Source organism: Danio rerio, chromosome 4, assembly GCF_049306965.1.
Source record: "Danio rerio strain Tuebingen ecotype United States chromosome 4, GRCz12tu, whole genome shotgun sequence".
Classification (NCBI taxonomy): Eukaryota; Metazoa; Chordata; class Actinopteri; order Cypriniformes; family Danionidae; genus Danio; species Danio rerio.
This window is the reverse complement of record NC_133179.1, coordinates 72,145,001-72,152,500: the sequence shown is the minus strand read 5'-3', so window position 1 is coordinate 72,152,500 and position 7,500 is coordinate 72,145,001. Positions and strand designations below refer to the sequence as shown.

Below are 7,500 nucleotides of genomic sequence, written 5' to 3'. Positions count from 1 at the left end.
TGATGACCATCCGGCAAGCTAATACAGAAAAGTGCTTAAAATGTCACTAAAATTCAGTATTTAATTAGAAAATGAGGCGTATGGTTGCAAAAAAAGAGAACCGCCATTTTAACCAGGCTGCCTACGAGCCTGCGTACACTACGACCAATTTAGCTCATCAGTTCCCCTATAGCAGTGGTCTCAAACTCAGTTCCTGGAGAGCCACAGCTCCGCTTAGTTTAGCTTCAACCACCTCCAAATCACACCTGCTTAATGGTTTAGTCTAAAGCCTAGTTTATACTTCTGCGTCAAGTGACCGGCGTAACTCACGGCGCATGCAACGCGCGTAGCTGAGCATTTATACTTCTGCACGCTGTCTCTGTTGGTCTGCATTAACACTTCCGAAATGCTAGTTGGCAGTGAGGTGTAAATGTTCCTCTGTGTCGAGTTTCTTCACTGGTGTTTTGCTTTTCCTGAACACTTCCGGGATGTACAAGTGGCTCAAACTCGCTCATTCTGAGGCAGGAACCGGCGGACGTGCAACAACTTTAACTATGAGGTAAACACAAAACAAAACAAAACTTTCCATCTGAAGCTCCTTCGCTGGACTCTACACTTGTAAACAATCGCTCCATTGGGCTTGCGCCATTAGCAGGGATCTCAGCCCCGCCCGGACTCGTCAACACTACCAAGCCGACCAATCACAGAGCTTGCGCTACACGTTGTTGCGACGTGTAGTTACTTTTTTTGAGAGGTGCACGTCAGTGACGCCGACAGCCACAGCGAAGGGCTATGCGTCAGCGCCGTAGCATACGCCGGCGTTTGACGCAGAAGTATAAATCAGCCTTTAAACACCTTGATTTTTTGGATCAGCTGTGTTTGATTAGGGTTGGAGCAAAACCGTGCAGAGCTGCGGCCCTCCAGGAATTGAGTTGGAGACCCATGGGAAACCCACACCAACACGGGGAGAACATGCAAACTCCACACTGAAACGCCAACTGACCCAGCCGAGGCTGGAACCTTCGACCTTCTTGCTGTGAGGCGACAGTGCTTACCACTGAGCCACCGTGCCGCTCGGATGTATGTACACTAGGGATGTAACGGTATCAGAATTTCATGGTACGGTAATACCTCGGTATGAATGTCACGGTACGGTATTTATTGAATCATTTACAGGAAAAAACAAAACTTATGAAAATACTCCAAAAAAGTGCCAAAAGTGTCAATGACAGACAAATTAGTCATCTATCTGTTAGCTTTGAAACAGGAACTTCAATTTTAATAACAAAAAATTATTAAACCATGAAAAAAATAAAGTTTCAATTTAGTATTGTTGAAAACTCATCACATTCAACATTTAATCACTCACTCACTTAGATAGAGATGGGTTTAAAGGAAAATTATCATATAACTATAATCTGGTAAAAGCTGGTATCTCTGGGTATTTACAATGTCCCCTGCAACAGAAAAAACCCTCTCATTTGGGACTGAGGTTTCTGGGACAAGAGAGATATGACTTGGCCCAGGTTGACAGCAGTGGGTAACGTTGTGCATTGTCTTTCCCCAGGCCCGGATTAAGAACTCAGGGGCCCCTGGGCACATTGTCTTGTAAGGCCCCCTACCTGGCCGCACCCCAATAGTTGCATTTAAAAAATAAGAATAATATAATAATTTTTAAATAAAATGAATCTATAATTTGTTGCCCACAAATTTAAATAAATGATATATAGTACATATGCATTTATAGTCTACAAAGATTTAAATTATTTTTCAAAGCATTAAATAAAAATACTAATAAAACTACACATATATATATATATATATATATATATATATATATATATATATATATATATATATATATATATATATATATATATTTATATATATATATATATATATATATATATATATATATATATATATATATATATATATACAGTTGAAGTCAGAATTAATAGCCCCCTTTCAATTTTTTCTTCTTTTTTAAAATATTTCCCAAATGGTTTTTAACAGAGCAAGGAAATTTTCACAGTATGTCTGATAATATTTTTTCTTCTGGAGAAAGTTTTATTTTTTATATTTTTTTGCTAGAATAAAAGCAGTTTTTAATTTTTTAAAAACCATTTTGGGACAATATTATTAGCCCCTTTAAGCTAATTTTTTTTTCAATAGTCTAGAGAACAAACCATCATTATGCAATAACTTGCCTAATTACCCTAACCTGCCTAGTTCACCTATTAATCTAGTTAAGCCTTTAAATGTCAATTTAAGCTGTATAAAAGTGTCCTGAAAAATATCAATTAAAAAATAATTTACTGTCATCATGGGAAAGATAAAATAAATCTTTTATTAGAAATAAGTTTTTAAAACTATTATGATTAGAAATGTGCAAAAACAATCTTCCCTCCATTAAACAGAAATTGGGGAAAAAATAAACAGGGGTAATAATAATACAGGGGGGCTAATAATTCTGACTTTAACTGTATATATATATATATATATATATATATATATATATATATATATATATATATATATATATATATTTTTTTTTTTTTTTTTTTAAGGGTATTTTAATGTATTGCTTTTACAAACTTATAAAGCATATTATTGCCATGGCATATAACGCACAATGCTTCTCCAATCCAGTTCTATGAATCTGAGTTCTGTGAATCTGAGTCTTTCATAATACAAACACTGATTTACTGTCTCTCTCCTCCTCTCCCTCTATTTTCTCTACTCTTCTCGTGATAAAGACTTGATTATAAACCTAAAAGTATCCGAAATCACACACACTATACCTCTACTCTCCTGTCTCTCTCCTCTTCTGGGCCTTTTTCTCTCTCTCTCTCTCTCCCTCTCTCTCTCCTTTTCTGTCTGTCTCTCACACAATGAATCCAGTCCGCGCTGCGCTGCCGTTAGTCTCCTCCGCCTGGTTAATGCTAGCTTCTCATCATTTAAAGTTACCATAACGTCTTCTTCTGTACCCTCATTCTCCTGATCATAGGTCTGTTTAAAGTCGGTGTGTATGGAAAATGCCTCAATAAAGATGCCTCCTCTCCTCTTTTTCTCGCGTTTGCTAAATCCACTTGTCCACTCATTTTTGATCTATGACAGATATAACGTTACACTACAGTCCGCTCAGTTTAGTGCGGGTTATTACAAAACTGACGTTTCCGCGCTTGACCAATGACAGCATTCTGTTTAGTCAAAGAAAGAAAGAAAGGCAGTTTAAATATAATAATAATATTAATATGTGCTCGCGATTTTTTTGCTCAGAGGAAATACAGTTGTCTGAGCAATAGAGTTTTTGAAGAGAGGGAGGCGCGGCAGGCGCGTATAATAAGGCTAAACATTATTAAATACCCACGAGACACTTGTGACTTTATATCACATTTGCATTATTTTTAAAAAATGTTTCTTTCCTGTTAAAAATAAATATATTTCCAATCTGATATGTAATGGGGAGAAAAAAAGTAGCACGAGTTCAGCTGATGGTGGATTCGAACCAATGTTATGAGTGATCGCGTCAAAAGATGATGCCGTGTGCCTTACAAGGTGCGCCACTGCTGCTGTATTGTTTCACAGCTCTTTACTCATCTTATCTCTATCAATCAGGCATCGATGGGCGTAAACCCTGCATAGCTTAGTCCAACTAGATGCGCTATTTGCAATTAGCCTAAACAGACACTCCGAAATTGTCTTTTTTTCTCCCCCCTCGCAGGGGCCCCTAGTGCGCACGGGCCCCTGGGCCTGTGCCCATAAGGCCCATTGGTTAATCCGGCCCTGTCTTTCCCCCACTTGAGAGGACAAACCATGAGTGAGATAGAGATCTCATGTCTGCATCAATCTGAACAGTGTGCTGTGTTTCTGCAGTCCCCATGACTGATTATTAGTCCTATTCCCCAACTTGCAGGCACGTGCACACATAGGGCTCAACCTGTGCAGTGCACATGCCCTTTTTAGTCTTGGATAGAAAGTTCCCTTCCAAAATGATCAAAAGTGCCCCCGCGACGCGACATACCCACCCTCCGTCCCCGCTTTACAGTACGCGCGCGACAACACAGCTGATAAGAACTCGCGCGACAACACCGCTATTCAGTACGCGCGCGGCGACAACACCCGCTTTAGAGTTTTCCAGCTCTTTTTCATCCCCGCTTCTAGCAGCACACTCCATTTCCGCATTACTGGATCTGTAGCGACAACAGACCGCAAGGGATGATGGTCAAGCCTGGGCTGATGGGAATTGTAGTTTTCGCTACCTCCCGTTCGCTTCATTCACCTGAGCAAATTTTCTCAGAAGACCTATAGTTTTACCGAGTCATGCGACTTCGGTAATATCGAAAAAAATTAATGTTGCGGTATGACGGTATTTACAATACCGTTACATCCCTAATGTGCACTGTCGTAAAAATAGGAGCACGTTTACAAATTGATACATATTAATATTGTACAGCCAAAGTGTGAAGTAACATATAACCGCTTTTATTTAATTTTATAACTCCACAGCTTTTTTTTTTTAAATTTGAATTTTTTTTTATTTATTCAAATAATGCAGATGAATATCAAATGCATAACAGCCCAACAATACAACATAAATAAATACAATAAATAAACAACCAGAACAGACACAAGAAAAAGGAAAAAGGAGAGAAATTAAAAAAGAAGAAGAAAAAAAAAAGGGGTGGGGGGTTGCTAATATTATAACCTTAATTATTATTTTAGTTGTTACATGTTTGCTAGCATTGTGTTTTCCCCATTTATCAAAATAAATTCCAATCCTTCCATGTAAACTATAGGAGAGTTTTTCATAAGCTGCGACTCGTCCTAACTCTGAGATCCACTGGAAGATTGTCGGTCTACTTTCCAGTTTTTCCACAATCCCTCGTCTACCTAGCATAATTCAACTCTCTATCCACTGTGATTCAGCTTTATTCATGTGGCTTATGCCTAGTTCAGACTGCGTGATTTTAACCCCGATTTTGGCTCGCCGACAGGTTTTGAGAAATCGCCGACAGAATCACAGGCAAATCGCTGCTCGTGCACGTGAGTGACAATCACACAGTATGAACGATCAAAGATGCGATCTGAGAGAATCGCCGATGAGTCGCCGATGCCTGCGAGATATTTGGCGTGCTGAATATCTGGAGCTGTCGGCGATTCAAATCATGCCGTGTGAATTGAGTTTTGACTGAAAATAACATCAGCGATCGCCTACAGCCAATGAGAGAGCGGCATTCACTTGTGTGTGCGTGTGTGTATAACTGCTGCAGGCCAGCGGGAGGCTGGGGGAGAAGTTAAAAGCGCTCTTTTTCGGTTTATTTGGACCCACGAAATGGAGGAAAAACTAGTGGAGGTTTGACAGGACTCAGGAGCAACCGTGTCTGTTTGACGTTTCATACAGAAAGAAATTAGTTTATTATCAACTTAAGTTGAGGAGAAATGGCTAATTCCTTTAAACTCAGGTGAGCAAACATGTACATGTTCTACTCCATTAAAGGCTTCTTTCTCATTATGTAGTTAATAACAAAAGATATACGACGTGTTTTTGGCTGTGAGACGTAGTTTGGATGAAGTTGTCGGCGATTCTTCCTATAGTAAAGTAATGCAATGTGAAAGTCCCTGTCGCCGAACCATCTTGCAGTGTAAACAAAGCAGCGACGAAACGCTAGCCCAGATAGTCAAGCAGTGTGAAAACATCTGTGACACGACTAGTTTGAAAATCATGCAGTCTGAACTCGGCATTAGGGGACAGGGGTCACCAAGTATATATATATATATAAGCTTGGGCAAAAGTCATACGGGGTCTGCAATATCTTTACAAGGTATTCATGCACCTCTCTCCAAAAATTTTAGACTTCTGGGCATTCAGTTCAATTCGGCTTTTATTTGTGTAGCGCTTTTACAATGCAGATTGTGTCCGAGCAGCTTCACATTGAAGATTAAAGTAAATTGAAACAGTGTAGTTCAGTTTTCAGAGCTTAAGTTCAGTTCAGTTTAGCTCAGTTCAGTGTGGTTTAATAATCACTACTGAGCAAGCTAGCGCGACAGCGGCGAGGAAACAAAAAACTTCACCAAGCAGCGGGAGTGAAGAAAAAAAACCTCGAGAGAAACCAGGCTCAGTTGGGCACGACCATTTTAATTTGTCCACTGGCCAAACGTCTTGTGCAGAGCTGCAGTCTAGGTGCCGGAGGCTGAAAGCTGGACTTCAGCGAAGACTTGTCTGTCCCTGGAGCGTCGCAGGACTCCACTCCTCCATGACCCCCACAGCAGCTGCTCAGTATACGGCCTGGTCCAGGATATGGAAACCTTGGGATCATCGCAACCTTGATCACATTATCAAGAAGGCTATGGGGTATATGCCGAAGCATGCTGATAGGACTTTTAATTTGCCAGTAACCTGGGTTAATTGGCAAACTGTATGCCATTGCAAAATCGGCGCGTTTAAGGTCTGTTTTCTTTAAAAATCAGCGATCTCACCTGATTGAGTGATATCTGATATAAAGTGGGACTCAGATTGTACAAGAAGCACTACATTAAATTACATTTTCTCCGCCATGTCTTTATAATATGAGCATTTATTTTACCCCAGTATATTCAATGGAGCCTCTGCGGTAACCTGCCGATTCTGACGGGTACATGCGAGCAAGCGGCTTTTTGTCTCGTTTTACGCTTGAGCAACTAAATGGATGCCAAAGTCTTTTTTACTGATTGTATTTTAATTACATTACAACATCGATACTTTAAAAGGAACCATATAAAATGGAAAAAAAATCACGATAACAGGTCACCGGAAGTGTATCAGCATGGGAAACACATTAGCTCGGCATATACCCCATTCCAGAGTTTAGGAGCCATAAATGAGAAGGCTCGACCTCCTTTACTTGACACGTGCTGGAGGTAACATCCATTTTCCCAGGTGCCTCAAACCAAATGCATAATGATACTACTACTATAATGATGCATAATGGTCTACCCTCTCAACTGCAAGCTGCAGTTTCTCGAACCACATTCGAGATTTCTTCCCATTCCACAAAAATGGTTTACATGTCATGTCAAGACTCCACAGCTTTTTGTAAAATCATGACCTTTTCAGTTTGTTAAAGGCCAATATGAAGATGCATGTTGCAGATCATCAAATAGTTGTATCCAAATATCCTAACAAACTGACTTGACGGAAAGACGTTTCTGGAGACCGCGAATTATGTAGCCGGAGGTACGTAGGACTGCATTTAATTTTTTTAAGCGAACGCCAAGGGGCGGTAAGACGCCGTTCCTTTTTGCGCCTATCGGCTGACTACTCACCTTCATGTGGAGGGCGCAACCAGTTTGTCTAGTTAGGTCGTTGTTTACATCGGCGGAGTTGAGACCCAAAGAGGAGCTGACAACGACGACCGGGTTTGAGTCTGGGGAAAAGCGGTTCCAGAAATCAGGTAAGGCAAAATAAATAAAGTCCAATAAATAAAGTGAACAAGTTCATAATAGGGTAAGAATGTGGTAAAATCCGAAAATGTGGTA

General features: G+C 40.1%; 1 protein-coding gene across 2 annotated transcripts in view; it reads left to right on the top strand.

Moving 5' to 3' along the window:
• LOC137489791 (suppressor APC domain-containing protein 1) overlaps positions 1-7,500 on the top strand; it is a 57,735-nt gene that overhangs the window by 26,478 nt on the left and 23,757 nt on the right. Inside the window, exon 6 of one of the 2 annotated variants that reach the window (XR_012402659.1) lies at positions 1-1,259. This exon is cut by the window's left edge and continues 819 nt beyond it. The exons of the other annotated variant lie outside the window; for it this stretch is intronic. The gene's annotated coding sequence lies outside the window, so the exon portion shown is untranslated. Of the gene's footprint in view, positions 1,260-7,500 lie in introns of those variants that run through there. 2 annotated transcript variants of the gene reach the window in all.